The sequence below is a fragment of the Amphiprion ocellaris genome, chromosome 24, assembly GCF_022539595.1.
Source record: "Amphiprion ocellaris isolate individual 3 ecotype Okinawa chromosome 24, ASM2253959v1, whole genome shotgun sequence".
NCBI lineage: Eukaryota > Metazoa > Chordata > Actinopteri > Pomacentridae > Amphiprion > Amphiprion ocellaris.
In genome coordinates, this window is record NC_072789.1 from 12,394,410 (window position 1) to 12,420,621 (window position 26,212).

The following is a 26,212-nucleotide window of genomic DNA, read 5'->3' on the forward strand; positions in this document are numbered from 1 at the left end:
TCAGGACTGATGTAGTTCAAAAGAGAGTCATTGAAAGTGTGAAATAATACTCATATATGGTCTTTTTCTGGCATTTTTCTTAAATATTGACACCTAAAGGTTAAAACATACTGTATGTTTTCTCTGGAGCTTTTTTTAAATTTTTTTTTTGCATCTGTGAATATTTCCTATATTTAATCTGGTTGTTTCAGTGGTGTCCTTCAGCAAACCCTCTCCTGTCCACTAGGGGGCCTCGGCTGATTTTCCAACCCTTCCTGTCAGCAGACTCTCTGCTCACCTGTTCTGCATCTACAATCAGCCTCCCTGGTGAGTTTGGAGCTTCTCCCTGCATCCTGTTCCTGGATGCTGCTGCTTGATTTGGGCTCAGTTTCTGTTTTAGAGACTCTTTGCTGGACTTCGTCCGTGTGGCTGCCTCCAGGTCTGTTTAAACTGCTTTATCAAACCTCATCTGCCTCCTGAATGTGTTTTGGAGTTTCAGCCCAGGCAGCCAGCATTACAAAGCTGGATGCTGCTCCTGTGCAGCTCCAGCTGAGTCACCAGGAAGCCCCGAGGCAAAGCTTTTTCTATCAAAAGCCTCATAGTGAAAACACGCCCCGAGAGGCCGCATAAACCTGCTCACCTGTCACTTCTGCTTCGCATTTTCTCAGTGATATTTCCACCAAATGTCAACCAGTTGCTGTTTTGACCAGCGCATAACAATAAAAAGCGAAATCTGAGCCATTTGCACTTTGAAAATGCCATTCTCTCCTGTTTATTTATTTATTAATTTTTAAAAATTCTCTGCCTCAGTGCTGGTGATGGACCGAGGTGTCGCCTGCTGCTCCACCAGAACACATCTGTCTCCATACAGGCCATCAGTCAGCAGCTGGGTGTTGGTGAGTACAGGTGCAATGAGCAACCATTAATCACTCAGACACACTGCTGGGATTTTACGTGGAAAACACTCTCCCTGTTTAGCATGTTTTGCATTGCATTCATCGTCCTTGCTTCGCATCCCGGCTTTCCCGGGATCTTCCTGCATGGAGTTTGCATGTTCTCCCTGTGCATGCGTTGGTTTTCTCTGGCTTCCTCCCTCAGTCCAAAAACATGCTGCGGTTAACTGATGATTCAAAATTGTCACACACAGACATGCAAATGTACACATGCAGGTGAAGCTGAATGTGAGGTGTGGATGGGGAAGGTTCTGACTTTAATTATGTGCTTTTGTGGCAGTAGTGGAAGTGAAACAGCAGAAAAAAATCTATCAAGCAGTTCTCTCACCAGTGCAACAAAATTTTAGTTTTCCTGATTTAGATAAACCTTTAAAGCTGCAAACATGACTTTGATGTGTGTGTTTTTTTTTTTTAAACATAATCATGTTACATCAGCTTAAAAGTGTGTCTTAATTTGGACACAATTTTCTGCATCAGTTGATTTAAAAGTCAAATTGGTGTAAACTAAACAAAGTGACTCGATTACAAAATATTTCATCACAAGAGATCAGTTTTAAGTCCCCTCTTCTGTTTACTTAACACTGATGCAACTTATTCTTCTTTTGTGCTCAGAACTATAGCATTAATTTGAATAGTTTTGATTGCAGAGGAAAATCTAACTTCCTGTAAGTCAGTGTAGTTTATTGGTTGAACATAATTTTATTATTTTATATTATGTTTTCTTGTCCAGACACTTGGAGCGAGAAGAATCATCTATTACATGATGATCAAAAGCACTACAAGCTGGAACTTGAATAGTTTATTTCCTGAACCAATGATAAAATAGCTCAACAGCTTCCATACAGACACATAAAACCTTGAAATGAACATAATACAAATATTTACCTTACCAAATGTGATATGAAAACCACTGAAAACTATGTAAAATGTGTCATTTTCAGAAAATTTTTAAATCATGGAGTAATAATGCATGTTTAATTTTTTAAAATATCAATGAAAACTGTTCGGTTAGTGTATTTTTTGTTTACCTAGTAAGACCAAAATATAGAAAAAAATGAGCAAAAACATAAATAAAATAAAATAATAATATATATAAACCTAAATATAGAAGAAAATTTTATATATATAATTTTTCAGTATTCCAATGATATAAAAGATTTTTTTCCCATGTAGAATACAAGGTATTTCTCTTTCTAAGCCTCTAAAAGTCATAATGAAACAGTAGTCATGGATTTCTGGTATTGTATATGAGGTCTGACAGTTAGCTGTTTTAGGAGACAGCTTTAGATCTGTCAGAAACTCTCACATCCAGCAGCAGAGTCGCTGCTGGATTCAGCTCCTGGGTTTCCTGCCTGCTGTGGGATTTCAGCGTCGCAGCATGAATCTATAGCAACATCTTAACTACCACTTAGGGAGCATTATAATAATGCCCCAGTGGGAATTAACGCAGCCAATATAGCCATCTTGGGGGCACTCGACACAGCAGGAGTGATGCAGGTGGAAGGTGTGTAGGAGATGTTTGTCTGTAGATGCAGTGAGAATAAAAGTATAAAAGCTTTTATGGGGAGAAGACATGGACGTCTGAGCAGCCATACATTCAGTTGGTGGAATTAGACTTACTGATTAGTTATGTGATGATCGGCGTTGGTCTGTCTGTTTGCAACATTCCTCAAAAATGAACAAACGGATTTGGATGAAATTTTCAGGGAAGGTCAGAAATGACACAAGGACTAAGTGATTAGATTTTGGCAGTGATGCGGATAATAGTTTGGCTTATAGTGTCTGTATCATTGTGAGATAGCGGCACAGCGTCAATGTAACTATGACAACAAGTGAACATTACATCAGCTGCCTGTTAACAATCACATAATTGCGATCCAACTACAAATTGACTGTTGTGGACTTATTGGGACGTGTCTGTCAGAAATGATACAGTGGACAATTGATTAAATTGTGGAGGTGTGCTCAGCACAAGGTCATTTTGTTTGTGGATACGTCTATTTTAAATGGCCACATTCTATGAATGTGATCATCAATAACTTATAAACAAATTAAGGAAAAAATGCTACATTTCTGACAATGCCATATGGGGGAATGAGCAGCCTTGGCGGAGTCATGCTCACTCTGAGTGCTTTTCTAGTTTGATTATTGTCTAGGCGTGTTAAGACCTGAAATCAAGGTGAAGAAAGTTTCCAAACCAATTTCATTAAGTTACCTCAGCGTGGATTTAGTTTTAAGTCACCAAATGTAGAAATTTGAGTTGAAATTACACACAATATTAAGTTGATGCAATTACCAACATTATTTTGTCAACAAAGCCCTTCAAAAGAATGTTTGCAACTTTAAAGGTGTATCCACACTACTGTTCAAATGTTCGGGGTCACTTAGAAATGTCCCTATTTGTGAAAGAAAAGCAGTTTCTTTTCAAGGAAGGTAACATTAAATGAATCAGGAATCCAGTCTAGACATTGTTAATGTGGTAAATGACTATTCTAGCTGGAAATGACTGATTTTTAATGGAATATCTATATAGGGGTACAGAGGAACATTTCCACGAACCATCACTCCTGTGTTCTAATGCTACATTGTGTTAGCTAATGGTGTTGAAAGGTTAATTGATGATTAGAAAACCCTTGTGCAATTATGTTAGCACATGAATTAAAGTGTGAGTTTTCATGGAAAACATAAAAATTGTCTGGGTGACCCCAAACTTTTGAACGGTAGTGTATGTTTTTTGAACGACATGCTATATTATGACTTTTTTTTTTTAAATCAACATACTATACAGGTGGTCAATAGGCCCCTTGAGGTACTTTTCAGTACCTCAAGATGCAGTAAATTCTTTTTAACATCCAGATCAGGTCTCAGAATAAGTTTACAAACAGAAAATCAAGGGATCAGCGTCGCTTGGCTGGAAAAATGCAGATATTCTAGTATCTCAGTGCTGTGGAGGGAATGAGAGAAGCCAGAGGAGGAAATTGAGACGGAGAGCTGAATTTGTTATTCATGCTTTTTGTTCTTTGGTGATATTTGAAGCCCAGGACTGGCAGAGAAAACACTTGGCGTACGAAGCTGATCTGTTTGGAGTTTTATTGCTGCACTGTTCAACAGTCGCTGGTTTATTGACTGAAGCGGTTCTGTTTTGTTGGGGAGGCATCAGATTCATTCTGCCTGGATTGTATTTCTAATATCGTGTCAAAGTCGTTAAGCCTGCCAAACCCCCACTTGATCCCTGAATTGGCAGAACAGAAGCACATCCAAAGTGTTTTAATTTTGCCCATTATAACTGCACTTTATATCATCATTCATTTGTTTTCAACCAAAATCTAAGATTTTCTACTTAAGCCGTGTGTCCACAAGCCAATTAGTGGAGAAATATCCGTAGGTTAGAGTGTAAATTGTGTCATTTTGCTATTTCTATTCAGCTGCATGTGTCGCTGGAACATGGCAGGAATGCAGAGTGTGGCTGTGGATTAATTTGGTATGTGGAGAAGACAGCACTGCCAGAGAAATCTTTAATAAAATATAGACACCCTCCAACCTGATGCAGCCGCTTGTAGAACAGGAGGAGAATGAAGAAGAGCTCTTTGGACTTCTACTATTGCTGCTGCTGCCCTTTATAATTTTCACGTTTTGAACATGCTGCCACATTGCATGTATTTACTGAGGGACTATAATACAGTTCTCATATTTGTCATCTTTGCAGCACTGATTAAAACAGTAATTGCTTAATTGTGGCGACGAAATGGTTTATTCATGACGGAAAACTTCTCCTGTTGCTCACCTCAGACCCTGGATTTGGCTGGTCAGGAAAATCACGAGTGAAATAAGAGTGAGAGAGAAAGAAGGGAGCGCAAAGAATGATAATTTGCTATATGAATAAATAATTTCAAAACAAACACCGGGCTAAGCTGTAGAATGAAACGCCCAAAGGCAATTAACTCAGGGGATGAGAGAGGGCAATTAATTTTGTTCATCAGTGATGTAGAACTTTTATAGCGGCCCGGGAGGTTTAGAGAAGTCCCTGTGGTCTGATTTTTATGATGCATGTTTTATTCAAATGCACACTGGCGGCTTTGTGGCCTCGCTGACTGACCAGCTGTAGAAATACATGAATTGTACGCTGTTAAAGACGGGGTTTTTCTCTCAGTTAAGTCTCTGCTCTGTCCTGCACTTCAGGATCCTGTTGACCCTTCATGAAGATCTTGAATGTCAAGGAAAGATTTTCTCACCACTCTTGGTGTAAGATTTTAATATTTTTAGCTTGATCTCTTTGAGCAATTAAGGCCGTGAGCTTGACGACCTCTTGCTTTGAGGCAGGGGCAGAGCAGCTCAAGGTGTGTGTGTTTGATCATTACTGTCTGGTCTTGTCCTTTAATTACTAGGAGGTGGAGTTATGTGATGATTGACGTTGGTTTGTCTGTCTGTCTGTTAGCAACATTACTCAAAAACGAACTAACGGATGGAATCTTCAGGGAAGGTCAGAAATGACACAAGGACCAAGTGATTAGATTTTGGCAGTGATGTGGCTTATAGTCTGGATCCATGGATTTGTTAAAGATTTCTGTATCATTGCGAGATAGTGTCACCGTAACCATGACTACAAGTGAACACTACATCAGCTGCCTTTTGATCCTACGACAAATTGACCGCTGCGGACTTATCGGGACTCATCCATCAGAAATGATACAAGGGACAATTGATTAAATTGTGGGTTTTTTTCTGATCCCCATCAATTCCCGCCGCCTGCTACATATTTAGATGTGATTCGGTATCCGTACATAACGTACACATGCATAACACACACCTGTGCTCGGGTCACATTCTATGCTGCTGTGATTTCTGATCAGCAATAAATAATAAATAACCAGATGCTGCATTTCTAAAAAAAAAAATGCAGCATTTCTGACAATGCCATATGGTGGAATGAACATCCTTGGCAGAATACTGTGCTCTCTGAGTGCTTTTTTTGTTGAGAAATGGCGTGAAAACAGTTCTGTAAAAGCTTAACTACTTCAGCAGGTAGTGTTTTTTTTTTTAAAGGTCATATGAGGCAATACTGATATCAACAGTGCTGATAGCAAAATCTACCACCGGTTTATAGTAAAGGTTTTCTTCTGAAACTATCTGTGAAATAGCACTGATTAAATCTGAATATACAGTTTTATATCACAAAGTCTTAAATAAAATATTCTGTTTGAAAAACAGCATTTTAGGCATTAAAAAAAGAGGAAAGTGAGTGGGAAGATATGTGAATTATTAATTCAGAAACTATATTTACTGTCAAATTGTTTCAAAATGTATTTTTAGGATTATTATTTTTTGTTAAATCTCTCCCTGAGACTGACACTTTCCTGTACTAAATATGCAACCACGCATAAAAATTTCAATCAAAGATTTAGGACATCAAGAAGAAGAGCTGTAGTTCCTCGAATGGCCACTAGAGACTGGTTCTAAAAGTGAGTCAGTCCTCATAAACCTCCATGTTAAAATGTCCAACTTTACAGCAGAACTAAACACATTTACAACAGTAGTTTTGATCTATAGTTAATTTCCCTGTTCATGACAACTTTAAGGGTTTTAACTTTATATTTAAATCACATATTTATATTGTTTTTAGGCTTGAAGTTGTGAATGATACAGATTTGAGAAGCAGATGGAGAATACTCAAACTCCACTTTGTCGCTTATTTTTGGATTATCTGAGCGTTTACTTTGATTACTTTTCTAATACCTCAGATTTGCAGTACATTTGTGATTTGTCTTGTTACACTTATTGTTTCTTTGATCCACAACACTTGCTTTTATAATCTGATCCTTCCGTCAGCATCTTAATGTGATGCATCATAACACCAAGTGAAATTCCTCCTGTGTGAAAACCTGCTTGGCAAAGAAATGGATTGTGATTCTGGTTATCAGGCGTTACTGAGGTAGATGTGCAGCAGTGTGGATGTCTGTTACAAACCAAGAGCAACATATTTGTGTAGATGTAGCCACAAATTGCAGGAAACTTGAGAAAAAGCTGCTAAATAGATTCACCACTTTCCAGGCAGGAAGCAACTTTCTCTTTTGTACTATTTCATTACTGTAGATGGGATTCTGGTGGTTGCTCATCGATCTGAATAAAAACAGAAAATTATGCATTCACCATCTTTACAAAATGTACTTTCCTGTGTTGAATAGAGAAATCAATATTGAGAAAGAAGCAGAAAATGGATTAGTATTGAGTCTGAAATGGTTATAGTCTGATTGATACTCGATACCAGATGGAGCATTTTTACAGTTCCTCATGAAAAGTAATTCACTGTGACTTTAGAGTAATTCCATGCCAACTCACCCAAGGCCTCCCAGTTGAGGTCATGGATTTTCTTGAAAAAAATCATACAAAAACTTCGACCTAAACTATGGAATTTTGCAAAATCCAACGTAGAATGCATACTATGAGGTGTACAAGAGACTGTAACACTGCACTGTTATATGCCTCATGTACTGTTTTGCTAACTGAACTAATGACAAAATAGCCCAACAGCGACCATACAGAGACATAAAACCTTGAAAATCAACATAAAAGTGATATTTACCTGACAGGTAAATCGACCAAATGTGACTGAAAACTAAGAAAAATGTGTCATTTTGAGAACATTTTTACATCATGATTAGTAATATAACATGTTTAACTTTTAAGTATGTTTTCAATGGATATGGAGACATTCCTTTCAAAAAGTTTCAAAGGATTCAAAACAGTCCTTCCTGAAAGAAATGATGTTAAAATATCCTAAAAAGTGGATTTTACAGTTCTGAAGCTAATTTTCTGGATGTGTGGCAGTGAGTTTTTGATGTAGCACCAAATGACCTGACAAAATTAAATAGTTTCTACCCACAACAACAACAACAACAAAAATGATCTGAATTGAGTGACTATTCGTGGAGATGTGAATTTCTGAAAATAATAGATTTTTCGATTTGATGATAAATTAGAAATTTTATTATTTTACTTTCTGGGAAAAAAAATCAGCATAAAGTATTGACATGATACAACTTTTTCTTGATATTTCTGGGATATTCATTTAAAAAAAAATCTGCCTAGTCCTATGAAAAACAAGCAAAAAAGATCACTGGAGTAAAATTTGACACTGAGGGCCTTTTTTCAGAAATTCCTAACTCAAAGTATTGAGAGTACAGCTGTGGAATTTTGCCAGATTCTGTGGTTTAGGTAGAAGTTTTCGAATGATTGTTTTTTCAAGAAAATCCATGACTGCAACTGGTAGGCCCGAGATGATTTCTAATGACTCTTTACCGAGAAGAACCAGAGCAGCAACCTTCAGCCGTCCTTTCTATTAAGTGGGGTTTCGCAGTTTCATGAGGAATGACAGCTTCCCGACGTGTTCCAATGAGAGAAGAAGCCACAAAGAGACATGTTTTGTCCCCAGAGTGCTGCACAAAATTCGACTTATTTTCCATCTTAAGTGCTGGTTTTAAGACCTGAGTGGTTAACCTGCGGTCATCCCAGGTTTTTTTGTAACATCAAAAGACCGTCTCAGACTTCAAAGATTGTTTTGATCTCCAGAACAGGATTCTGACCTGATGAAACCAGGATAATAGACGCTGCAAAAGGACTCTGGGCCGACTGCTGCTCACAACTTTGTACCTGAGAGACCAAAGACGCTGCCGGCAACAAAACAATTCAAAAGCTGAGTCTGATTTAAAGCTTTCTTCCAGCAGAGTGTCTGGTTCAGTGCAGTGTGTGTCTGCGATCCTCTCATGATTTTGTGTGAGAAAACTGAATCAATCAGCTAGTCATTTAAGGAGAAGGACGACCTCAGGGGAGTTTAAAAGGGAGGATGTTAAAAACTCTAAATGCTGGTGTGGTTTTCCAAGGAAAGAACATTTCTAAATAATACACCCAATAAGTGAGCATCCTGGCAGACGTGTTTTTACAACATTAAATGTCACCATTTAATTCACCAGAGAGAAGTTTAATTGATGCAGAAACTCAAGAACTTTTCACACAATAAACAACAGTTCGAATAAAACTGGGAAAGGTGATTTTCTGAGAGCAGGCAGGTGTTTTGTTGAGTGCGCTGACATTTCAAGAACTGTTATTTAAACCCCGTCTATTAGTTTGAGGCATTATGATGGATTGTAGAGACAGTAAGATGAGGTTATCCTGTACTTTGGACTAAAGTTGAAGGTAGAAGTTTTTGCATGTTTTTTTTTTTCAGAGAAATCCATGACCTCAACTGGGAGGCCCATGATGAGTTGGAATGACTCTTTTCCAACTTTTTAATTTTTTAAAATCATAAATAGGGGTGTTGCTTTTAAAGGATTTTATTATTTTTATTTTTGTGGCCATTTTGGACAGGTAATTAGTTGATAGGCAGACAGGAAAGTAGGGAGAAGACCTGCAGCAAAGGGCTGTGAGCCGGAATTGAACCATGACCACTGCGTTGGAGACTATAGTCCCTGTTTATGGGTCACCTGCTCAACCAGTTGAGCTATCTGGGTGTCCAAAGGATCATTTAACAGTTTGATCTCAACTGCCCAGGATCTGGAGCTTGCGATTGGAGGATGCTGGTCGACCTGCACCAAAAGCTTCCCTCCCTTCGCGTCCACCAGCCTGTGACCAGACTTAGTGCTATGGTCAGCCTCGCTTAGGCACGTCTTCATCACTGAGCTCACAGTGCCCTGGGAGAACTCAGTAGAGGAGGCCTATGAGCGCAAGAAGCTGAGATATTTGGAGCTTGCCGCTGATGCAAAACAGCGAGGATCGAAGGTGAGGGTCCGACCAGTTGAAGTGGGCTGCAGAGGCTTCGTAGCCACCTTGACATCCAGGCTTCTCTGGAGGATGGGAGTATGTGAGGGCGCCCACCGGCAGGCGATCAAGGACCTCTCCAGAGCTGCTGAAAAGGAAAGTCAGTGGCTGTGGATGAAGAGAAAGGACTCCATCTGGGCCTTCAAGTAAGTAGATGGCATCTCGGGGTGAACCTGAGGCACTGGGAGTCACTGCTGAACCCTCTGGAGGTGTCGTGGGCCTATAATCACAACACTGATGAAGGAGGGCACCCATTTGATAACCCAGAGGACGCCTTCACCCACTTGACCATCCCACAGAGTCTTAGGTGTCCCATGTATGCAAGAAGGGATATCAACATCCAGTCCTACACAACAGATCTTGAGCAATGCTTGTCGATTTATATCCAGCAGCAGGTTATCTGGCACGTTGTCCATGAAAATTGGTAATAAGTAAAATATTAAGGCCTAAAGTTATGCTTGATTACGAGTGTGACTGCTTTGAATGACAAGTGGATGGCCTACACATGTTTGCATGCATATTGCAACACATACAATGATGAGTTTCACCGTAGAAGTCGGTGGATGTTTCCATGTTCCACTGAGTTACCTGCATTCTGTGGAACATTTCTGTCTTCAAACTATCCAGGATCAAACTAGTTCTTCCTGCTTTCCACCGCTGCATTCGCTGTCAAAGAAACAAGCAAGCAGAAAAACACATACACCTCTCTTGAATATTAGAAATGCTGGAACACGTTTAGTAAGTCTCTCCTCTCCCAGGCTACCTGCCCTCATTGAGGCAGCAATTTCACACAGAAATACAATAATAGCTGATGACCCTGCCGTCCACTCCACCGTCACTTCACTAAACCCCCCTCCGGCTACAGATGCAGGAGGCTCGGACACAAAGGAGCCTATTTCTGCTCAAGCTTTGCTCTGCATGAGCCATAGACATTCTTATGAGTATCTTTACACTGGAAGACTGAATGTACAGTTTGCACCACAGTGGACAGAACTACTTTAAGATATTTGTTTTTCTGCACAAATTTCCTGTTGAAGAAACCCAATCCAGTATTGTTTGTAGTAGTTCTTATACATAATCGGTCCTGCTGTTAGATTCTATACAAAAACATAAAGACGGAAAGGTGAGTGCACTCCATGAAGCAATGCAAATGTGCCCCCACACGGTGATAATTTGCCTCCCATACAGTAGTTCACTGTGTAATTATTTCTATTTTTTACTTCTATTTTGGATCTTAGTCTTTCTATATGTTGTTTTTCCAACCAATGGTCCATAATTCAAACATCTTAAATTTACAGTGACATAAAACAGAGAAAAGTTGAAGCAACAATTGAAGCAACTGATTGCTTCTCATATTACTCAATTATTGGACGTCCATTAATCCATTAAAGGAATGGTGTGATGTTAGCTTATGCTTTTACCATTTCTTGCCAAGACTTGGATGAAAAGACGGATATCGGTGTATGAATCTGGAGGCAGGAGCTTAGCATAAGAATTGGAAACACAGGAGACTCTGTTTACAGACATTCACAAATGAGCTTTTTCTGCAATGCCCTTCGCTTCTCAGCTGTTGTGTGCTCTTTCTCCCCTCCCCAGAGGCCAAACAGGCTTATCTCAATCAAACCTCCCCACCCCATGTCTCCACTGCCATACAGTATTTTGATGTTTGTGGATGGTGGAAATATAGCGGTTCCTCACAGCTGGATGCAGTCAAACAAAGAGCTCAGACAAGGTTCAGACGAATTTAACGCATACAATATTCCAACCCTGTTCTGAATGCAGAATCGGACAAGAATCCTGCATGTTTGACAGTAGTGTACTATTATAGCTGAGGAGCTATTACTCGGTGCAAACATACCGTCAAATCTCTTGCAAAAGCAGCTCAGAAAATACAGTGTGGCACGTCCTCTGAGTGACATAATGATTAATATGTGCATTATAGCCCTATTTTGTTGTGAACCATGTTGATTTTATTTTGTCACTTGTGTGTGACTGTGCTTTTTGAGTGAGTTTGAATGTAGCAGTGTTTGCTTGGCCTCCTCTCTTATTCCCCAGGGCTCTGGAGTGACTTAAAGTTGCCAAAAATCAGTAATGAGCCTCAGCAGGAGACGACGTTGGTGTTGTTGTGAATGCAGAAAGTGTTGCTGACTGTGTTATCGCTCATTTGGGAAAGGAAATTGTGACTTTTATCACCCAATACTACATGGTGTCAAGATCTACTCAGGCGGTACACAATAGAACTGCATCACCCCTAAATAATTGGATAATTTTGAAGCTGACAAGTGGAGTGTTTCCTCAGTAAATGCAGAAAGACTATATTGAAAATACATGTTCCAAAGTGAAAACTGGGGGCAACAAAAGTCAGTACACATTGAAACAGAACTGAGTACACGTGACTTGAATCAGTCTAATCATGGACAAATGCCCCATAAACACCAGAGCTTTGCCAGTTTTGTTGTTTGCTGTGTTTGTCTGCATGACTGCATCATGGCTCCACAAGAAGGAAACATGTCAGAGGTATTTAAATATCTGAATATTTGATTGTGAAACTCTATAGAAATGTGAAATTATACAGGTAGAGTGGTGAACAATGGGAAATCTGGCAAAAAACAGTTGGAGAAGTAATGAGGGGGTATAAAAATGAGCCATAGTACCACTAATCAGACCTGCAGTGGATGTCTTCCTAAAATGACACCACTGATTCTGTTGTATAGACAATCTACCTCTGAAAAACATTTGGACAGGTGCTTCACACTGGGAAATATGTAGGTTTTGTTACAGCTCAGACAGTTTTAACCCTTTGATGCACAACATGGGTCAAAAGTGACCCAAATCCAATGGAAAATGGGTATTTCCTTACCCACACTGTGCATCAAAGGGTTAAGGAAATAGCGTGACATCATCGTTTATTGGCGGCATTCAAACAAACCACTCTTAATTGCCTTTTGGGACTACACTGCAAGGTTGAACTTTGAAAAATGCACAAATTAGTCTGAGGAATATTGGAGGAATATTCTTTGGTCAGATGAGACAAAGATAAATTTATTTGGCTCAGATAAAATCCATCAATTTGGCATGAACCTGGTCAAGTCTACCACAGTGAATGCATACTCCTGACAGTGAAGCACGGAGGTGGTAGTGTGATGATATGGCGCTGAATGAGTGCAGAGAGTATTGGGGAGGTGATATTTAAAGATGTTACCATTAATGTCTGTGGATAAACCAAACTGACTGACAAGATGACTTCAATTCTGCCGAAGCTTGAAGAAAATGAATATTCCAGCATGTGAACCATCCAAAGAACAAAACCACACAAGTTTCTTAAGAAGAAAAAAGTGAAAACTGTGATCAAGGCAAGTATGTTGCCTGACATGAATCCAACAGAAGAATTTCTGAGTATTTTAAAGAGGAAGGTAAAGCAGCACAATGCCTTGAGCAAATAACAGCTGGAAAAAGATATGATGGAACTTTTTTCATAAATACGGTAACAAGGTTTAAATCTTTAAATATATCACAAGAACTAATATCGGCTGTGGTGCAATTTTAAAATACTGGATTTTAAAGTGCGTTGCACAGGGAGGTATTCACTGCTGTTGTACACTGTAATATGCCACTAGAGTCTATGGGTCTGTCACAAGCAGATTATATTTATGAAAAGACTAATAATGTACTTCACCCAAAAGTTCTGGCCTTCTGTAACCTCCTGTACTTTACCTGACTGTTGTTGAGTCTTATATAGAAGACTTTATACCAGAGTCATTTTAAATTCATGGGAACATTGCAGATATACTGCAGTGACTCAGAACAAAACAAAGTGTAGTGTAGACCTGAAAACCCCAAACACACTTAAATACGTGATCCCAAACTGATCGGCAGGTCTGCTTGAACTTGTGAATCTACACAACTAAATTATTAACACCGTTTGAAGCTATAACAGGTTTGTTTACCGCAGTTATATTGATGAACACGGGTGTGAAACAGGCGTCTGTTTTCAGGAATAATGAGCTGAAAAACCCTAAATCCATAGTTGTTGGATTAGAAGCAGTTTTTTCTGCCAGTAGTCCTCATTCATCACTGTTAATGCTGGAATTCAACATTGTTAGGGTCTAAAGTCATGTTGCAAGACATCTGTTTGCAAAAATTACTTAATTAGGTTGCTGACTTAAAACCTGTCTGGCTATTCCAACTGGGTCTATGTGAAGTCAAAGAAACGAAAAAAACAACACAAAGTCAGAGGGGAAAAAAAAGGCAGAAAAACATTGCTGAAAATGCATCATTACAGTGTATTTCAGACCCGACAACACTCTGGGACAAAGTCTGGATCACCCTGAGGATAAAACACCCACACACAAACTCCGGAATGTTGTATATGCATCCAGGAGTGCACATACCTGTACATAGATGAGACTAAACAACCACGATACAAACAAATGACTCCGAACAGGAGATCCAGGACCAGACTCCTCAGTCCACCTGCATCTAAAAGATCAGGGACACTCCTCTGAGGACCGCAATATTCACATTCTGGACGGAGAAGACAGATAGTTTGACATGAATGAAGGAAACGATCTATGTCAAACTGGAACAGCCATCTTGAAACAGTGGAGGTGGCTGATGACACCACTTATCTGGTACTTGGGATGCAGTCTTGGGATCTCCCCCCAGAGAGTTTCACACCATTAACTCTTTCAGTCATTCCTCTCTGGACAGTTTTACAACCATTTACACCTCCAGGCCTGTGAGTCTCAGGTTGTTAATGGTCTATTAGCCACGTGATTTGTGGTTGACAGCATGTATATCTTTGACTCTTCATTAGTTAGAACCTTCTTGGATATGAGGGGAAATATCTTATGCTACCAGAGAGTGGAATCCAGTCGCCCTCTACTGAATTTGAATCTACACAGACGTATTCATAGCTGATCATGTTATTCAGTGGTGGAAAAAAGTTTTTGGACAACTTTAAAATTGTACACTATCTCAAAGATTAGCATGAAATATTTGTGTTAAAACTCATGCATCCCCAAACCATGATACTGCCTCCACTATGCTTGACAGTAGGTACTGTACATGCTGGAGATAATGCTTCAACTGACCTTCTGCAAAGATAAAGGTGGAAACTGGACTTACCTGACCACAGAATCGTCTTCCAATTCCTGGCTCTCCAGTTCTTGTGTGCTTGGGCCCAATTAACCTCTGTCTATGTCGGTTCCTACGGCAATGCAACATACAGATACACACACACACACATACAGTTTGTTTACTGTAATTGCGTAACCTTGTTCAGTGGCATTACGGATGTCCAGCTCAACAGGTTTGCAGACGTAACATATTCCCTCAGTTATGAATCTGTGGAATCATCAGGAGAGGAATTGTTGAAAGTTTTGCGTTTATTAGATCTGGTTGAAATTTCCAGGCAGCACCAGTTGTTGTGGTGGTCTTGCGGGTTAAAAGAGCTACTTTTGTGACATTGGCTTGCAGTCCAAGAATAAACCCCCCAAATTAACCACCAGTCAGTTCTCATAAATCATTGATCCCAAATTAGTGTATTCTAAGTTGTATTCAGTCATTTACAGTACTGTGGTTGCAGTATGAAATGGAAATGGAAAGAGAGCAAACACTTTTAAATAAACGGAGAGATTCAGGAAAATCAAAACCTATGCTGCTGTCCTGAGGTTGAACTCTCAAGGTCTGTTTGAAATCAGTTTATTCTAATTTCACAGTGTCATTCTGCGCTGGAAGCCGGCGCCATCAAACGCAGCACGGCTAATATGTTGTTTCTTCTCTAATGGCTCGCCGCTTGGCTCAGATCTGAGCGCCTTTTGAAGTCGCGCTTCCCTCCGGTTGATAACTGTGACTAACAACCAACAGCGAGGTCGCCACCGAGGAACGGCAATATTGTTAAAAGTAATAGAGGTGTTATCTGGCTAATGCACTTCATACTTTACAACTGTTGGAAGGAGTGAGGCGGCAAACACAACAACTGATGGCGTTTCTCGCAGCTGCTACTCAACAAGAAGACGCAGGTTGTGGTGTTTTATGAAGATGCAGCTTGTCTAGAATGAATTGCACGACTAATGACAATAAATCCCACATGATGACCCGGCAGCAAAACTGAATTATGTGGAGCTGCATCAATCCCAAGCTTTTTGTGGGGTCACAGGTTCTTCAACCCAGATCCTCCAGATTTAAAGCAGCTAATACGTTTCTGGTCTCAATATGATGTAAATCAAAGATGACCGAGGAGGCAATGGGCCTTGCATGAGCACCAGAGGAAAGATGGAAAGTTATTATAGAAGCAGCGTGGAATAGTTTGGACGACATTATGTAAATCCCCCGTCTGAGGAAAATAGTTTCGCAAATTTTTTTCCCCCCCTTCTCCTCTCTGGACCTCTGTGCTTGCAGTCACAAACAAGAACAAACTCTTTAAGATTACAAATGCTTGCCTCAAACGTTGTGAGCTGCTTAAAACCAGCTGATAATCCGCAGCTGAAAATCCGAAATATTCATAATTCCAGAAACAGCAGCCAATTATAGACACTAAAGTCTGTCATTATTTTTGGAGGCCGATTTGCTGCATGTGGTTGAAATTTGCACAGTTTCTTGTGATGCTGCTTCTGCCAATACTTTGCTCACACTTAGCTTCATAATACATTCACAATGCTAGAAAATCAGCTTTGGATCACAGCTCATAACTGTATTTTTTTTTCATATATTGACTAAAGAAGATTAAATGAACATTTAAGAAAAAAAAGAAATCACAACTCTCCAATTACAAAGAAACAATGTTAGCAAAAATGCTAATTTCAGTCATTTTTTATACTGTACTCAATTCTTTTCCTGAACTTTGCTGAATAATAAAAAAGGTGGAATGACTAATATAGTGAAAAAGTGTGCAGCTCTGCAACATATTCACAAAAATATGTCACATTAGGGATTCTCAGATTAAAACTACTGCAGAAAAATAATGCGTATATATAAAAGTCTCCTAAAAACCAGAAATGAAAATTCTTCTAACCCTCACCAGGCCCATCTTAAACAGCAATATATTTACTTCTGAGGTTTTTCTGAAATCTAATGTTGTGTAGAAATAATATTTATATACGTTTAATGTGTGCAAGCAAATGTATTCTTTTCCAAATGCAATGTTGCCTAGATTGCAGTTGTATCGACATAATAAGGAAATATATGACCATTAAATCAAATTAGATTTATTCAAACATGAATTGACCAAAATGCAACAAAAATATGTGCAACATAGACAGAAAACTGAATAATGCTTGCAAATTAAGTATAAAGTAATAGCAATAAAACAATGCAAAAAGCCAGTAAAAAAAATATACATCTTGAGATTTCTTTCAAATATGTTTGCAATTTTCTAATATATACTACCGGTCAAAAGTTTCAGAAAACCCTGATTTTTCCAGTTGTTTATTAGAAATTATGCTTGTTAATGTGTCATTGTACTCTGAAATGAAAGCACAGAACAAATAAACAAATGAAGTTAAACAAAAAAATCAATTTAGAAACTAAAATGTGTTCTAAACTGTTGACTCATCAAAGTAGCCACCTTTGGCATTTATAACAGCTGAACACACATCGCATTCTTTCCACAACGGAAATCAAACATTCTTCAGAAAGTTTTTCCCAACTCTGTTGCAGAAGTTCCCATAAATGTGTGGCACTTGTAGGTTGCTTTGCTTTCACTCTTCTGTCCAGTTCATCCCAAACCAGCTGCATGGGGTTTAAGTCTGGAGACTGTGCTGGAGACTCCATGTTTTCAAGCTTATCATCTTGTTCTTTTTTCCTAAGACAGTTCTGGCATAGCTTGGATTTATGTTTTGGGTCATTATCCTGCTGTAGGATGAACCCCTGACCAACTAGGAACATACCAGAGGGTACTGCATGGTGCTGCAGAATGCTCTGGTAGCTGTTTAGGTTCATAGATCCTCTCACTCTGTACAAGTCACTGACCCTGGATGCAGCAAAACAGCCCCAGACCATCATGCTTCCTCCTCCATGTCTGACAGTTGATTTCACACACTGAGGAACCATCCTTCCTCCACTAGATGGTGTATAAAAATCCTGTGTGAGAATTTCTCTGTAAGAAGAAAAAACCTACATTTTTAAGTGTTATGATGGTGTGTCTCTCTTCTATTGTTAATTGCCTTATCCTCACCATTTTCATAGCAACTCACTATTTTCTGCAGTATAATACTGTTCAATAATGCTCTGGAGGGTATGGTGCCATGGTGTGCTCCAACACTACTTTTATACAGACAGAGGGGATTGTAAGTAATCAAGAAAAGCTGGGACACCTGTAAGATTTGGTAGCACTAGCTTGATCAGCCTCCATTGCCGCAGAAGATCTTTAAATTATTAACCCATTTCTTGTTCCCTGAAAAAGGCCTTTTTATATAATTTTGAAAAGTACATTATTTTTTCATTTTTCAGTAACCTTACCTTTTTTTTAAACCTCTGGTAGTTCATCACTTACCTTTGTACCATTTCAAGCTATTCATTGGACTTGAACTACTTATATTTCAATAAAAACTGGAAAAATTGGGGCATTCTACAACTTTTGACCAGTAGTGTATATCTTCAAAATTTCTCCTTACATGAAACATGGCATGTGTTCTTTGAGCTTTCACTGAGGCCACAGTCTTCTCCTGACCTCAAATCTCACCAAAGCTCGACTCCGATTGGAAATTCTGGTCCTGGTGTCAAAGTCCTTTGTAGCAGCATTTCCCCTTGGACTTGCAAAAACATCCAGAGCTGGAAAATAAGTGCATCTTCCATGCCAATAGAGGATCAATCAGGTTTTATCTAAAGAGCATTTTTCATACAGTAAAATGCAACAAAAATGCTTTGCAGATAACAAAAATAAAAATAATACAGTTCAAACAACCCTCACAGTAAAGTTATCAATAATGGATTCTAAAACACTGGAACTGAGGAAAATTTATTCTATGTGACACATGCAATGAAGAAACACCAGATGAGATAAAATAAGATGCAGTAAGCTAGATAAATAAAATAAAAAGTCTTTTCACAAAATAGAGATAGAAATACAAGTGAAAAATCATCAAAACAGAAAAAAATGATAAAAACTAAGTAATAAACTGCACATTAAATCGATTGAAATTTGAATAAGCGGAGAAGTCAGTAAATAAAATGAGCTCTAAGAAGACTAATAAATGAATAAAATCAATCAAAAGACCATCTAAAATTGTATATCTGGAGTTTGACACACAATCACAACATAGCTGAAGTTCATCCAGGCATGAAAATCTATATTTTTTGACAAAGCTGTTCATTCTTGTAGGAAAACGTAACAAAACTACCAGCGTGACTTGTTCTCCAGCTGTATTTAAAGCCAATTTGCAATGACAGGTATAAGTCCAGCCCCTCAGCCCTTAAAACCCCTTTAAATTAATACCTACCAACTCCTTAAATCACTGCTTATTTAAATAAATACTCTTTATCCAGCTCGGCAGCTCGTTCACTGTAGGCTCCCTGATTAGCTGCTTGTCTCGGCCTCCCGGTCGCTGGTTGGGGTGAGGCGGCGTGGAGTGGACGAGGCTGGAGGATCACATCCCCTGCCTGGGAATGTTGACTATGATTAATGACCGAGAGGGAGGTTAAAACAGTGATTACACACCAGCTGGCATGAATCCACTTTTAACATCAGCCCCTCTTCACCTGCGTCTGGGGGGAAATCTATCTCTCATACTGCTGTAATCTGGAAGGAGACGACAGCAGGGAGAGAAGGTGAGATGAGGGAGGATTGAGAAAGTCAGAGGAAGAAAAAAAAAATCCTCCTGTATCTTTGTAAAGACAGGATTGGAGCAGACTAAACTGTCCAATCGCTGATTAAAACAGAGCAGGCCTGTCAGGCTTTGGTTCAGTCCTTGTAAAACCAGGAACACAGGAGTGTTTATCAGCTAACGTACCTACAATTGTCGGCATCTGAAGCTAAAAATGCATTATTAAGCAAACCCATTAGTGTGTGCTTTAACAGCCAAGACAAAAATAACTTCTGTAAATAAACAAATTGCAGGAAAACGGCAGGAAATGTTGAAAATCCCTGTGGAAAAACACATTGGTTTGGTTCACCCTCTGAACTCCAAGCAGTTTATAGGTCTCACTGTGGTTCATTACAGCGGCGTTATGTGATGATCAGCATACGTTTGTATGTCTGTCCGTCTGTTTGTTGGCAGCATTACTCAAAAATGGACTAACAGATTTCGATTAAATTTTCAGGGAAGGTCAGAAATGACACAAGGACCAAGGATTAGATTTTGACAGTGATGCGACTTATAGTCTGGATCCACAGATCGAAGATTTCTGCATCATTGTGAGATAGTGGCATGGCGTCACTGTAACAGTGACTACAAATGAACACTACATCAGCTGCCTGCTGAAAATCACGATTGCAATCCTACTACAATTTGACTGCTGTAGACTAATCGAGACTTATGTTGGAAATTATGCAAGGAATGAGCAGCCTTGCTGGAGTACTGCACTCTCTGAGTGCTTTTCTTGTTTTTCACTGTACCTCTATGGAAACGGAAAAATGATTTAGACACGAAGCAGATATTTTTTCCAGTTTCCGATGGAAATAAACGCCATTGTTCCATTCATTCAAGGGTCTACATACAGTAGTCTACTTGCAGAGCGGGTAAAAAAAAAAAAAAGGGCCAAACAATGGGCCCCCAATGGCCACTTTGCCGAAGCTGGCCCCCAGAGTCGAGGAGGACCACCACTTCCTTGCAAACAGATGACCTGTGCTCATCTTTTGACCACAGCTTTTCATTCACGGTAATGAAACGTGAATCCAGTGAGCTGCATTGTAAAGTCCTGTACCTGTATGGAAACGACAAAACCATGACTAGAAGTGGAGCAAACTCAAAAATCTCCCCTGTGCAATATGACAGTTCTAATGCCATAAATCATCATGAATGTAGATTTTTTTTTTTTTTTTTATAGGTTGCAAATATTGAAAAAAATAAAATCAAGCTCCATATGAGCAGTGGCAGCTGCGTAATGCACTTTTGCATGGACAAACAAACTGAAATCTCCACCGTCAGCCATGTAAAAATCCGTATTAACCAGCTGCCACTGGGGCTTATATTCAAGGGTAAGAAATGGAGAGAAAAACATCACATCAGTTCACTGTATTGTTTGTAGCATGAAGCTTATTTGTGATGTAAATCTGAGCAGCCCAACACAAAGCGTTTTGTCAGTGTCGCTCGTCCTGAACTTGTTCATTGTGATTGGTAACTCTCACATCAGAGCGGCTTCCTGCCCGCTGTTCCCATGGCAACAATATTTCCAACCACGCCATTTGAGCTTTATTCAAATCTCCCTGATCGTTTTGGTCGCTCACAGGTGAGAGATTGAGGAAACCTGTTGCAGTCAGATTGAAAGGGTCTTTTGTGTGGCGTTGTGTGTTGACAGCTCGGTCAGCTGTGTCACTGTGGCCATTTTGGCTTTTGTCATGCTGCATCGCTCTTTCTGCAGCCTTTGTTCCTCGAGCGTTTCGCAGTTATAGAGGCAAAAAATGTCAAAACCTCTATTTTCAGGTAGGAAACTGCACCGCAGACAAGCTCAAGTTTTAATTTATAAGAGGGAGATTGTGTTTTTCTTTGTCTTTACTTTTGCTTTCAAGCCAAACATGCTGCATATTTTTTCCGAAAAGTCCAGATTTTCTATGATTTTTTTTTAAAGTTCATGCAAAGACTTACTATTTGAGAATTAGTCATTTTAATAACAGGGTTTAAATGTTCTCCTCAAGCGATTCTAATCACTTTCCTGCCGGGGCACCATCACTGCATCCTTGGCTTAGCAACGCACAAGATTCTTGTGATTGTGAAGAAATACAAACTAAAAGCAGAATGATGATGCGGTGCAGTCAGACCATTTTTCAGCACAGACAAGACTTAAGAAAATGAGACGTTTTGCCCTGTGGTTCTTGTTAATATCGAATAAATTTTTATTTAATATGCAGCACCGGCACAACTGCATCATCTGTTTGTTTGCTTACAGCCTACTGTTGCATTTTGTTACACCACCAAGGAATGCAGCGGAGTTATGTGACGATCGGCGTTGGCTTATCTGTCTGTCTGTTTGTCTGTGTGCAACATTACTCAAAAACAGATTGACAGATTTGGATGAAATTTTCAGAGAATGTCAGAAATGTCACAAAGACCAAGTGATTAGATTTTGGCAGTGCTGCGGCTTATAGTCTGAAAAAAGCATGTATTTTTTCAAATTTCTAATGGACCAGTGGCCACTTGACCTTTAATCCCCAGAGTCTACGACCACCACTGCTTCTTTTCTTCTCTTTCATCTGAGAAAAGGATGTGCATTTGGACGCTGAGTTCGTCCGTCTGGCTCCGAGGGCTGAAAGTTAGATACTGAATATACTTTTTTTTTTCCCAACCTGCCAATCTGTCCAGAGCTGGCTGAAGTCACCTGGCCCTCAGTAGGGATGAGCTGGCAATGAATGAATAAATAAGTGTCTCCTCAAAACTAGTTAAAAAAAAAAATCAATAAAGAGGCTGATGCAGAGAGGCGACGGAGAGCCGGGCTGCCACCAGGAATGAATTCACATCATGTCCCTCCACTCTCCTCCGTCGCTGATTTACACATGTAGAAGCTGAGGAGGAGTGACAACAGGAATCTGACAGTCCTCCCGCCTCCCCACCGTCCTCCCCCGCCTCCCTCCTCCATCTCTGGTCATCCTCAGAGGAGTTGTCGCTGCCCAGTGGCATGTGGATGTGTATAATGGAGATGGATGGTGGCTGGCTCTGCCACACCGTGGAACAGACGGACTCCTCCCTAAACGCCTGTCTGCCAGCCTCCATCAGTCTCTGTCCCACAGCCCCCCGGAATAAAGCCTCAGACTGCTGCTCAGGTGTGTGAGTGCTCTCTTACCAAACACCCACTGACTTCATGCTACTAACACATTGTGCGTTGAAAACGACAGCTCCTGTTTGTGTTGGGAAGGTGTGCTCTGACTTTTTTTCTTACAAAATCTTTGGAATCCGGCAACAACGTGGAGACACCCAGAGGTGAAAAAACTGCAGCAGCCTCCTGGAGATACATCCCATAATCCTTTGGGAGGTTGTAACGCTATTGTTGCCATCCTCCTATAGTTTGCTCTTCCCTTGCCTGAGCTGTAGGTGTGTGTTCCCTTGACGTGTCTTTAATAACGTTGGTTTCTGTCCTGGTTCCTCTCTTCTGTCTGCTCGGTTCATCCCAGATGCTGTGAAGTTCAGTCACCATGTGATCCAAGTACTGACACTCAGTCTTGTTTAATTAAGCTGCTGGATCAATACACCCTTTGATTTCACCTCCTCTTTTTTTTTTCCCTGCCTGGAATGCCATCTGTTCACCGTGACTCAAGCAAGACCAGTACAAGCTTTCTTGGATGCTCTGAAATAGCCATTAAAAATCCATTAAGACAGCACTGGAAGATAGGTGGGCAGAAAACTCTAAAAACTGCAGCGATGATGAATTCAAAGTGATAAAAACATGCAAGAATGCTCAATATCCTCTCTTTTATGAAAGGAAGAAGTGTGTTTTTTGAAGTCTGGCAGAAAAGGCAAAAATTGCATCCAGTTTCTTCAACACTTTGGCTACGGTTTTAATTATTTTATTTATTTATTAAACAACCTTTATTTAACCAGGTAAGTTAGTTGAGAACTAATTCTCATTTACAATAATGACCTGGCCAAGAGGTGGCACACAAACAAGATAAACAACAAAAACGATTATATGTACAGTAAATCACACAATATTACAAAACAAATTATGCAGTTTAAGCAATGAGAGTGATATGCATGAAGTGAGTTTTAGGGATTGTTGTAAAGAGTTGCAGTTATTAGCGGCAGTGAACTGGAACGTGGATCGATCGGGAGTGATATGGACTTTAGGAATGTGGAGGTTAATGAAACTGTTAGAACGAAGACTATGGGTAGAGTTATAAATCGTCAGTAATGAACGCAGATATGGTGGTGTTTTTCATCTGAAAACACACAAATTCTGCTACAGTCACACCAAGCATCCACTCTGCATCGCATTTTAGTAAATCTAAGACTTTTTGAAATGCTGCTCACCTTGTCTGAGTCTGGATGTTTTTGGAAAGGATGGAAATGCAAAAGAGCTGTCACTCAATTTTAATTTGTGCCAAGGAGGCGGAGCCTCAGCTGAGTTATGTGATGTTTGCCGTTGGTTTGTCTGTCTGTTGGCAACATTACTCCAAAATGGATTGACAGATTTAGATTAAATTTTCAGGGAAGGTCAGAAATGACACAAAGACCAAGTGATTAGATTTTGGCAGTGATGCGGCTTATAGTCTGCATCCATGGATTTGTTTAATGTTTCTGTATTATTATGAGATAGCGGCACAGCATCACTGTAACTATGACTACAAGTGAACACTACGTCAACTGTCTGCTGATGATCACATGATTGTGATCCTACTACAAATCCACCACTGCGGACTTATCGGGACTTATCCGTTGGAAATGATGCAAGGAACAATTGATCAAATTGTGGGGGTGTTTCTGAGTCCCATCAATTCCTGTCAACTGCTACATATTTAGGTCATGCGATTCAGTATCCGTACATTACGTACACAAGCATAACACACGCACGTGCTCAGCCCAAGGTCATTTTGTTTGTGTTTACATCTACATTGAATGGCCACATTCTTTGTTGCCATGATTTCTGGTCATCAGTATGCTATAATATCAATAAATAAATGCTGCATTTCTGACAGTGCCATATGGGGGAATGAACAGCTTTGGCTCGCACTCTGAGTGCTTTTCTTGTTTTAAATACATTTTTCTTAAATATGATGCATGGCAGAACTGCATCGTCCTACTGCTGCCTTTTATATGTACTGTAAGGTGGGCCAAAAATATGCTTACAGTTGTTTCACTATTTGTGTCACGTTTTAGATCTAATTTATCCAAACCAGTATCCCATATCCCTTATTCACATTTTGGAAATGTTATTAAGCTATTTCTTCCAATTTTGGTTTCAATTTTTATGTTCTGTTTTTAAATTTTTTGCAGGGATTGTGAGCAATGGCAAACAAAGGAAGAGCAAAGAAATTGGATGCTAAAGCCGTACTGGAAGTGTGAAAATGCCACGCAGGTAAAGAAGCCTTTAATACTCCCACACCTTCATGCGCATAAGAAATCAATTTGAAAGCACAAGTTCGGTGGTTGATTTAACCGAAATCCTATCCACTAAATGTAAGCCTACTTCTGCTATACACAAACATTTGTTAGTCCTTCATTCCAGCAATGGGATGGAAAAGACAAAGGATCAAGCGAGGATACATCTGTACATCATGGCCTGTAGCCTTCTCTTTCCTTGAGATGCATTTTAATTATTAAGATGTCCTTAAAGATCACGAGATGAGTTGGTTGAAAACAGAGGAATAAGAGGAGCCTTTTCACTCAGGAACAGAAACATAGATGGATGTAAAGTACCACTAGACTGGTTGGTGGATTCATAGTACTATGAGGTGGTAATGCCAGCTATAAATACATTATTTGAGCTAGCAGTACTCTTCTAGATCATCGATGGCCTACTCACTTAACTCATGGGGCCTTGATTACAAAGGTCTGCTTTTCTGTTGTCTTATTTTAGCTTCAACCTTATGTCAAGATATATTAGAGTAATAACAGTGTTGCCAGTTTTTCCTGAAATGGATCACAATACTTCCAGCACACAGTTCTAAATATGTTTACACAATTTGAAAGAGTTTGACTCCATTGACGATGAAGCAGTCACGTATTTGACTCCACTGAAGGTTTTGTGGAGTTTATTATCGCTGTCAGGCATTTTCCTGCCATTTCCGAACTGATTCTGTTCATGTAATGAGATGTGGAAGTGGGTGTTGGAGATCGCTGGTACTCCAGGTACTTGCTGCCTTGTGCTTTAGCTACTAACTGACTGGCTAATTAGTCGACATTAGCTGCGAATGAAAGTACCAGATGTTAAACATTCAGAAGTCCAATTTGCATGTGGGCAGCTCATTTGAAAATAAGCCGCGTTTGAGCAGTTTCACAGAGAAAAGACTTTTTAATGATTGTAAAGTAAAAGAGCAAGCAAGTCTCAGTTAGTTGGACCATGGATGGCCAAAAAAAAAGAAGAAAAAAAACAACCTGCTGTCACACTGACTGAACATGGTGTTGGAGGGTGGGGTGAAGGTTATTCTGGGGGATTTAAGCTGTCACTAAGTGATGTACTTGAAAATAAGAAGGGTTTGAGGCAGGTTTGAGCATTACAACCCTTGGAATATATGTCACAGCACTGATTTCTAACATTTTTCTAAATAATTTAATGAAATCGGAGTGATGAGATGCTGAAGAACGAATATGTTTTCTGTCACTGTTCGCCTTTCGGCCTGGATAAAACAGATTTCAGTCCAGAAAAAACTCTCTTCTCTC

The 26,212-nt window shown here is 39.6% G+C and overlaps 1 long non-coding RNA gene across 1 annotated transcript; it reads left to right on the forward strand.

Annotated features, from left to right (window-relative positions):
• The first annotated feature begins 293 nt into the window (after positions 1-293).
• Positions 294-24,910, forward strand: LOC111587771 (uncharacterized). The gene is made up of 3 exons (XR_002748104.2): positions 294-418; positions 790-875; positions 24,827-24,910. It is a non-coding gene; the product is annotated as an uncharacterized LOC111587771 (long non-coding RNA).
• Positions 24,911-26,212: the final 1,302 nt, after the last annotated feature.